General features: G+C 45.2%; 1 pseudogene; it reads left to right on the top strand.

Annotated features, from left to right (window-relative positions):
- The first annotated feature begins 9,649 nt into the window (after positions 1-9,649).
- On the top strand, positions 9,650-10,071 carry LOC119619759 (peptidyl-prolyl cis-trans isomerase NIMA-interacting 4 pseudogene; annotated as a pseudogene).
- Positions 10,072-10,383: the final 312 nt, after the last annotated feature.

Genomic DNA, 10,383 nt, shown 5'->3' with positions numbered 1-10,383 from the left:
TCATAACCACTCTTTCATCTAGAAAAACTCTACCGATTTATACTCCACCCCACCCCCAACAGGAATGGTATAAAAGTCTATTTAAAATAATTGTAAATTTGTTTTTATTAAATATTAAATACATACAAATAATATTTCTAATGTGAAGGACATAAAGAATACTCAAATATCTGTGAACCCACCATCTAACTTAAGAGCTAGAATATCACCAGTCTCCTGGAAGCCCCCCGTGCCCTCTCTGACCCCATCCCTGCACTCCTCCTCCTCCTCCTCCTCCTCCTCCTCCTCCGAAGAATCCACTTTCCTAAACTGTGTCTCTACCAGTTCCTTGCTTTTAGTTTTACCACATATGCTTGTATCCTTTAACAACATGTGCCTTAGTTCTGCATATTTTTCCTTTATATAAATTAAATTGTACGTATGTATTCTTTCATAACTTGCTTTAAAATTTTGTAAATGAAGTATGTCACACATTCAAATGCCTTCCGTGCTGGCAGCTCAGAAAGTGCTGGATAAAGGAGAGAGAAATAATACCAGACACATTTCTTAGAAAGCTGTAAACCTGTATTTGCCTGCGTGCTACACTAAATATTGTGTACAATGAAGGGGGCCTTGCATTTTGGGGGGCTTCCTCTCATGTTTCAGAATGTTAATAATAAGAAAATGTATTCTTACATTATTTTTCTAGGCCTGTAATATATCTGGAAAGTAAGCAATTGAGGTGATTTTTTTTATACTGCAGACCTATTAAAAATAATTGAAGTATATATTTTGATTATTTTCTTTTGTTTAATTTTTTTTTTTAGAGAAGTGCATGTATCATAAGTGTTCAGCTTGGTCCATTTTCTGAGTGAGCACACGCCAAGATCAAGACACAAAACATTACTAGCACCCCAGAAACCCTTTTGACTCCCTCCAAGTTACTGTCTTTCTCTGAAAGGAACAACTATTCTGACTTCTAACACCATACAATTTATATAAATGGAATTAGGGTGACTGATTTCTCACACTCAACTTTATGTTCATGCCTCTTGCTACATGTAGCTACAATTCACTCATTTTTACCACTGTATAGTGTTCTATTACACAAATATATAATTTATATATCTATGTATCTATTGATGGATATTTGGGTTTCTTCCAGCATTTGTTCTTATAAACAGGGGTGTTCTCAGCATTCTCCTATGTGTCTTTTTATGCCCAGGTGCAAAGGTTTCTTTAGGAGAAACTAGGAATGGAATTTCGGGGTCATAGAATATAGTTATTGTTCGCTTTAGAACATGAATTCACCACTTACCACTCACTCAATGTCATACATGAACTTACCACTTACCACTAAAAAAAAAAAATTGGCCAATCTAATAGGTAAAAATTAAATTCATTGCTTAAATTTGCATTTTTAAATTATATTTATTTCACTATTACTTTTTTTGTTGTTGTTGTTTTTAGATGAGGTTGTACTGTGTTGCCCGGGCTGGAGTGCAGTGGTTATTCATAGGTGATCTTGTGCGTTACAGCTTTGAACTCCTGGGCTTAAGCGATTCCTCCCATCTCAGCCTCCCAAGTAGCTGGGACTACAGGCAGGCCCACTGCACATAGCTACATTATTACATTTTTTTTTTTAGCTGTTCATTGGTCATTTTTATTTTTTCTTTTGTGGATTCTCTGTGTTCTCAGTCAATTTTCCGTGCTAGTTGCTGATCTTTTTCTTAATGATTTGTAAATGCCTTTCTATATTAAGGATATTACTCTGATATCTATTATGAATGCTGCAAGTATATTCCCTATAACTTATTCTATCTTACAGTTTGGCTTATGATACTTTTTGCCATTTAAAGTTTTATTTATTTCCCCTGGGATGTGCAAACTCCAGAGGAATGGGGTCAGTGCTCCCCCATTTCAAGTTTTAAATTAACATTTTTGTCCAATTAGCGCTATCATTCTTTTTTTCTTACAAGCTCTGCCCTTTCTGCTGTTGGAAGCAGGTTTAAACATGCTTTTCTACTCCAGGATGATGCATTTAAGGTGACTTTTTATTTTTCATATTCACAAAGTAACTGGTTTTCCCAAGTTGTTGTCCAGAGATAGCAATGGCTGGTCAGGGTGTGACCTGCTACGCCAATTTTAGAAGCAAAAGTGATGATGCAGCTTCCGTTATCTGGAGATCTGTTTTCATTACACGGAGAATGAGAATTGAATTGACTTGTGTGCTAAGGCGTTCTTCGCTTCTTATGCAAAGGATGTGGAAATAATGGTCCTTTCTCCCCAGAACCCAGCAGGTAGGCTGGGCTCATTACAACAGGGAAATTTCACCAAAGCAAGAACACCTGAGGGACAAAACTGGCCTGCCAAGACCAACCAAATGAACTCTCCAGCAATTGCCTGGCATGGGCTCCCCTCCCACAGGGGTTGCTGATTGCTCAGGCTTTTATAATTCTTGAGCCCTGTTCCAAGGAGCTTTTGTGGTTTAAATCAATATGCTTCTGGGAATAAGTGCCCTTATTATTTCCTCGTTCACATTATTTGCTGTGCTCTTATAGCACCCTGACATAATATTCTTTGTGCTGCAGTACAATAACAGTCCTTTCAGGAATCTCTAAGAGCTTTCTAATTAGGACCTACAACCTCACAACAGATGGAGAACATGAAGCCCAGAGACAGGGATGATGAGGCTTCACCTTGGTCACAAAGGAGCCAAGCTTCAGGGCCCGGGGTACATTGCTTATCTAGCAGTGATTGCAGAATTATAAGACTGCTTCAGGGCATGGCAGGGAATGCTGGATCCTTTGCAGTATGGCTTAGGGGGCATCCGCTATTGAGTTGAGGACTGAAAAGTAGCCTCTGCCATTTCTAGCCACACCCAGGAATTGGTTGAGCAATAGCTCTTGTGTTTACAGCCAGTTCTCAGTGGCAAGGCTCAGACCAGAAACTGCACAAAGGCTAGGTAATTTGAAACTAAATTTACAGTTAAATAGTTAAACTTTCTTGATTGCCTACCATGTGCCAGCCACCATGTTGAGCACCAGGAAGGCAAAGATGAACTCCCAATCCCTCCCTTTGGGTATTTACAGTCTAGAAGAGGAGACAGATATGTAAGCAGAACGTTACAAAGTTATCAGAAGCCGGGTGCTTTACTAGAGAGTAGAACAGAAGGCTAGCAGTACTCAGCCCTGGGGCCTTCAGGGTGTTCTTCCCGCTTCCCGGAGAGGAGGACTTTTGACTTGGGTAAATCGTAGGAGATGGGCTGGAGCTTGCTGGGCAGAGTTGGGGGAGAAGTGCATTGCATGCTGAGAGTCAAGCACGGACAAAGGCCCAGAGACGTGCCATGTACTGGGGTTCAGGGAGCAATGAGAAAGTCAGCATGTCCAAAGTGGCCATGGTCATCCCACTGTTCTTTCTCTTGTCTATTACTACAGCAAAAATCTCTCTTTCTGTGCTCAATATTTTATTTTGGATGTTGAAAAGGCTGAACATTGTTTTTATCTTTCCCTTGTTGCTTTAACCCTTCATTTCTCCTCAGGGACTTGTGGGTGCCTCTGAGGAGGGAAAGGTCACGTATCTTTCCTGAAGAAAAAGCACAAAGATGACTATCTCACTGCAGTATGTGGATACAAGCGGAGGCGGTTCAGGGGATTTTGGGCAGGAACCCAGTTAGGCCTTCTTTTACCATCTTTACAGCAGAAAACACGGCCTTGGAAAGCTTCCAAGGTTACCTGTCACAGATCCGGCCACCCAGAGGGAGGTTCTGTGGGCCAAAGCTTGTTGCAGAATCGATAGATGAAAATACATGGGGAGTAGGGGTGTGCGGAGAAAACGCGAGCTGGCAGGCAGCCTAACAGAAGGCCCACGTAGGAGCAGAAGCCTCAGGTTTGAGCTTTAGGAATCGGGTTCACAGCTGGCTCTGGAATCAGGCTGGACTGCAGTGGTGGGAAACCAAAGGCCACCTCTGGCTTCCTTTCTTTGCTCCCCCCCTTTTTTTTTTTTTTTTGAGATGGAGTCTTGCTCTGTCACCCAAACAGGAGTGTGCAATGGCACGATCTTGGCTCACGGTAGCCTCCTCCTCCTGGGTCCAAATAATTCTCCTGCCTCCCGAGTAGTGGGATTACAGGCATGTACTACCACGTCTGGCTAATTTTGTATTTTTAGTAGAGATGGGGTTTCACCATGTTGGCCAGGCTGGTCTCAAACTCCTGACCTCAAATGATCCGCCCACCTCGGTCTCCCAGAGTGCTGAGATTATCGATGTGAGCCACCACGCCCGGCTTCTTTGTCTTTCTTTTCCCTGGTGTCTTCCTTGCTCACTCCACCTTCCACAGGGTCTTACGGGTTTCATATACCTCCTTAGTCAACAAGAATAATGTATGTCCTGCTCAAGTCTCCCTCAGTGCCACTTTGCCACCTCAGCTAGACCTTGGCACCATGGACACTCACTGAGTACCCTAACATAGGTGACAACATCTGGGAGCTTCCTGGGGGCAGGACTCTGAGTCTGCTACACATATACATGATGATTTGCACATAGTAGATAGTCTAGGAAAGAGAAGGGCCAGGAGGGAGGAAGGATGGACAGGGAAGAACCTAGCTAGAAACGGAAACCCCAGCCATCCAAAGCAACAACATATTCTAAATTCTGACCAAGAGGAGGCTGCTGCTGGAGGAGGGTGAGAATGACTAGGAGGAACGAGATAGATAAGCACTCTTAAAAAAAAATTAAAAAATAAAACTTTCTTGCAAGTTTTAGTCACTGCCCACTCGCTCCTACCTCAGCCCTCAGTTTAGAGCCTCAGCTGCACTCAAGGCCCCCAGTGGGCCTCTGTGATACTAGCAGGCCCTGCTCCAGCCTCTCCACTGCTCAGAGCTCAGACAGCGTGCCTCTCTGCCTCAGTCTCCAAGGTGAACATCAGGGATGGCCAGCAGGCAGATCAGCCAGGACTGCTTCAAGTCAGGGTGAGAACCAGGGCTGGAGGCCAGAGAATAGCCAGGGAGCTGATGGGAGGCATGGGGCAGTGGAGGGAGCTGGCTGCTCCTGGCAGGACATGGTAACATTAGCCTCCATTTGTCCACAGTGGCTCCAACCAGAGGGCCATGCAGCTTGACTGCTTCACACGGATGGATTGGGATACGGGCTATGGAGGAATACTGAGTATTGTGCCTGGCTGGAGGTCAAGACACGGAAGGACGAACAGGTTTTTTGGGGATGGAGGGAAGAGTGTTCAGATAGAGGGAAAAGATGAGCAAAGCCACAAAAGTAAGAACGTGCAAACTGAGCTCATGGAATGCCCAGCGTACCGGTTTTACTGTGGGCTGGCATACACACAGAGGGCCGTAGGAAACAGAGGTCTGGCTGCTAGGCCTGTGTCTAATTGTGGAGGATCTTCAATGATAAATTGAAGAATGTGCACTGTATTGGGAACCCAGTTTTGGTTTTTTTTTAACTAGAAGAGTGAATTGCAGCTGGCGCGGTGGCTCACATATGTAATCCCAGCACTTTGGGAGGCCAGGGTGGGCAGACTGCTTGAGCACAAAAGTTTGAGACTAGCCTGGGCAACGTGGTGAAATCTTGCCTTTACAAAAAAATACAAAAAATCAGCCGTACGTGGTAGCACGTGCCTGTAATCCCAGCTACCCAGGAAGCTAAGGTGGGTGATCCCTTGAACCCAGGAGGTCAGGCCTGCAGTGAGCTGTGATCATGCCACTGCACTCCAGCCTGGCAACAGAGTAAGACTCTGTCTAGATTAAACAACAACAAAAAAAAGAATTGAGAAGCAATGGTAAGAAAAGTTCACTCAGAGGAGACCGAAACTAGCAGCAAGGAAATTAGGAAATGAAAGTAATATTCCAGGAAGACATAATGAGGTTGTGAACTAGGATGATGGTAGTGGGAACAGAAAGAAAGCATGTTGTGAAGAACAGCACCCCCTTCCCCAAAAGTAGGACAACGCCCCTCCCTGCATGAACACCTATCTCACAGAAACATGCAGACACACACACTTAGGAGGTGAGAGAAAACACAGCCTCTTCACCGTCATTCTCTTCTCAGCTGTCAACCCCAGCCCTCCCCAGCTCCACCCCCACTCCACCCCCACCACTTCTCTGTACACCCTTCTCCTGTTCCCTCCATCCCATTTTGGGCAATGGCTGGAGGCATCCGCTCTAAGGACAGAGTCACGCGAAGCTTATTTATATCTGCGGCTGCACTGCCTGAGCCCTTAGTCTCGAAGGCATGTGTTTGGTGGGGAGCTGGGCCACACCCCATCTCCCAGGCAAAGCCCTCTTGCTGGGAAGTCTGCAGCTGTGGCCTCCATGAGATCTTGCTGAAAAAATAGGGCCAAGAGGTCACACAGTCCATTCCTCTGCCTCCAGAGAGGTTCTTGGCAAATGCACCCCTGTGACCGAACAGGCTTCCTATCTTAAGGCCCTTCAGAAGCACCCATGAAGCCTGAATGCTTCCTTCTTTCAGTATGTAATTGTTTCCAGAGTTCACTAAGTTCTTCCTTACACCCAGCCTAAACTTCTTACTTACATGAAGGAGGCCACCTTGCTTCTTGCTCCGTTTTTGAGGGGTGGCAAACTCTCCAAAACCTTGTCAGTAGGCAAAGAGTTCTGATCAGTTGGGTATGAAGTGCCTATTGAACCATGGGGCTTATGTCCAATGGATTTGATGACATGAACTAACTTTGGATATAAGCCCATTTATTTTGCAGTTGATCAAATAAGTCTCTGAAAGAATGACAGGATGTCTGGGTCAGCTCACTGCACTGGTGATACTTCTCCCATACCTTCCTGGTGCACTCCTGCCCCCTCTCTCACTTTCCCAGGGATCAAGACTTGTGCTGACAGGGAAGGCTGAGAGATGGAAATACTCTCCTCCCTACAGAAAAGGATACATTCCTCTTGAGTCTAAGAGATTTTAGTCCCTTCTAGGTCCTCAAATGAGACCTGGAACATCATCGTTCTTTAAGGCAGAGATGACCTGAAACGTTTTGTAGGGCTGAAGTTCCTGTCCCCTCTGCTCTCTGGGCCTCTGGGCCACTGGGCCAGGTTGGCCAATCCACTACTGAGGAGGAAGGCAACCAACATCTGTTAGGCACCCTCCAGGCACCAGGCTTTGTGTGTGTTATCATATTTAATCTTCACAACTCTTCAACAGGGTAACTATGAGCCCCCTTTCACAGATGACGAAGCCAAGGCTCAGAGAGATGTGATGAGAAGAAACAAGAGACTCGCAGAATAGCCAGGTGGCTGAATGGGGTGTGGGACAGTGGAGAGAGCTGTTTGTTCCCATTAACAGGACCTGATAACATTAGCCACCATTTATCCACATTTCAGCCAAGCCCAGGGTCAGGCAGCTGAATGTACACAATACTGGTCAAAGAAAAATACAAAGGATCGTGCTTGGTTAGACAAATCAGGGCCAGGGTGTTTCTGCAGGGTCTGGAGGGACAGATGAGTTTTTCAATGTGGAATAGTTGGTGTCAGGGAAGACTGAATTCTGACAGGAGCTATTTCCCTCTGACCAAAGTTTTGCCATCTTCCCCAGTCGCAGAGAAATGAAGCAGGCTTAAGATTGCAGTGCGAGGCTGAAGTGGGAAGATTGCTTGAACTCAGGTTGAGGCCGCAGTAAGCTATGAGTGTGCCATTGCACTCCAGCCTGGGTGACAGATCTCTCATTTTTTAAAAGTAAAAATTAAAAGATTGCAATGAGTGGTTTAGGCTGGATGTAAGAAAAACTTAGTGGGTTGTGAGGATGGTTATACCAAAGGAGACACAGGGTGAGTGAGCCTTTCTGAAGGGCTCCACAGGGAACTGCAGTGACTCTGCCCTGGGGTGTCCTGTCCAAACCCATCCCTTTCTCCTTTCACTGGAGAACATGATCAGCCTCTTGAGGAAGCTCAGGCTCACCCTGCATAGTCAGGGTCAGAATGCGTTTCTCACCACCCTCCTCCCATTGTCTCTTTAGGAAAGAGGGGGTGGTGTGGCCCTGAACCCCAGGAGCTTGGCCACCACTGTATTCCCAGCACCTGCTATGCTGTGTGTGTGTGACAGACATCTCGTGCATCAATCAAAGAATAGCTTCTCAAAATGGTTTATGCCCTTGCTGGCCATGCCTTTGGCATACATCCGGGAAACGCGTGTTCAAATTCCTTCTCTGACAAATGTTGCTGACTGAGCTGCAGCGCCTTGTTGATGTCAGCTGAGTTACCTTCGATGCTCAGGAGCGCTTTCTTTCATCAGCTACTCCTGGTCAGCCACTCGGGAGTGGGGGGCAGGGGGAATTACTGCTTAGGACAGATTCTTAGGCCCTCTCCTGTGTCAAGGGCCCTCAAGGAGAGATTCCAGATGTGCTCACTCTGAGATAGAACAATTCTAGCCAGGGCTAATATGCCTTTGAGCATCCCAGGGGACATGGTAACCATTGAGCAGGATAGCTCTGATGTTGCTGAAGGGATTCTATGATTATACTTATTTCTCCCTAATGCGTCAATACCTTGAAATGTGACACGGAGGGGTTCAAATCATCTAGCAGCCTGACCAGAGGCAGCAGCAGTTTCTGTAAGGAGATGGTATTTAACTTTTTTTTAAGTGTAAACTCCTATCTCCTTGAAGTTAAATATTTCCTTTACACTTTAGGGGCATATCTTTTTTTTTCGAAATGCTCTTTTGTCCCTCTCTGGATAACAAAGAGAGGGACAGGTGCTCAATTGTTTGAATTACATCAAGAAGAGGCTGAGAAGGAAGGGACACATGCATTCTAAATGCTGCAAAAGAAAAAATTGCCGTGACCAGTTTTTAAATTACTTAAGATCCTCTCCTGACTGCTACATACAAGGGGACACTATCGTGAATTTCAGAAATGACACTGTGTTTTGTCATTTTTGTAAAGCCCTCGCCACATTTTCTAAAAATAGGCCTTATTCTGTGAGACTCCAAGTTGCTTGGGGGTTCTCCCTGTCAGTTTCCTTTTGACTCTCCCACGGCCAGCTCAGGCCTGGCGACGTGTTGTGCTCTCACAGGGAGAGTCCGTCTCCTCCATTTGCATTTCCACAGTAGTCCTGTCTTCTGCTTCTCCTGTGATCCTCCTAACCACAGGATGTCCGCTTTTGCTGGTGGGTGGGATAGGAAGGCAAAGCAAGGCAGGAGCAAGTGTTAACAATTCATCATCACTTTGCTCATCTCACTACACTTTCATGCCATCAGGGCAAGATGACACAAATAGAAAGCATCATTAGCTTCACTGCTTCCAGCTGGGGGTGGAGGGAAACTCCAGGCAGCTCAGCCTATTTTCACCTTCCATGGTCTTGGGAAACAGGAGAGGTAGACACTGGTATCTTCTCATAATTCCTTAGTGTAATTTAGCTCCCTTTTATTTGTCCTAATCCTTTAAACATTTTTGACTCATCACCACAGATAAATTCATCAAAACTCTCAAATGAAATCACCAAGAAAACCCAAGAAAGTTGAGTTAGAGAGTATTTTTTCTCTGCATACCATATAATTTTCTTCAAAACATCCTGACTTTCTGGGTATTTGAGATGCTCATTTTCCTGATTGTTATACTTCATTTGGCATTACCCCATCTTTATTAACTTCACTTGAAAAATTATCTGGATACAACAACGAAATATTTTTAGAACAGCAAATTTCAAAGATGATGCCCAAAGGAAAAAATGGTTCTGGAAAAGGGGGAAATGGGGACACGTCTCTGGGAGCAACAGTGCTGATGAGAAGGCTCAGGGCCCCAAAGTGGGTGGTGACACAGCATACAGACACATTCTACGCGAAAAACAAGGCAAAACCATGGAAGCCATGGAAAGTTAAAATCTAGTACAAGACTCAATGAAGTGGCTCCACAATATAGTGAAGATAAAGCCAGGCCCGGGACGACTTGGGTAAGGAGGATCATGACTCACCACGGACCCCTGCTTTTCAAGAAGCAGCATTTGCCTTGCCTGTAAGTGGGATGGGTAAGCCTGTGTTTACAGATCCGTCCATAAAGACAAAATTTGGATATATTATTATGGATGAAGGAAGAAAATAAAATCAAATTAAGCCAACTCACCAGACTTTGGACTTCTCACTACATCTCATCATACTGTTAATGTCTATGTGACTGGCAAAGGCTAAGTCCAAGGCATTGTGCAAAAAACAGGGTTTGATTGAGCAACATAGTTTTTTTTTTTTTTTTTTTGAGACGGAGTCTCGCTCTGTCGCCCAGGCTGGAGTGCAGTGGCACAATCTCGGCTCACTGCAAGCTCCGCCTCCTGGGTTCACGCCATTCTCCTGCCTCAGCCTCCTGAGTAGCTGGGACTACAGGCGCCCGCCACCATGCCCTGCTAATTTTTTGTATTTTTAGCAGAGATGGGGTTTCACCGTGTTAGCCAG

Source organism: Chlorocebus sabaeus, chromosome 25 (assembly GCF_047675955.1).
Source record: "Chlorocebus sabaeus isolate Y175 chromosome 25, mChlSab1.0.hap1, whole genome shotgun sequence".
In the NCBI taxonomy this organism is placed as follows: Eukaryota; Metazoa; Chordata; class Mammalia; order Primates; family Cercopithecidae; genus Chlorocebus; species Chlorocebus sabaeus.
The sequence above is the reverse complement of the archived record's forward strand: the minus strand, read 5'-3'. Positions and strand labels throughout refer to the sequence as shown.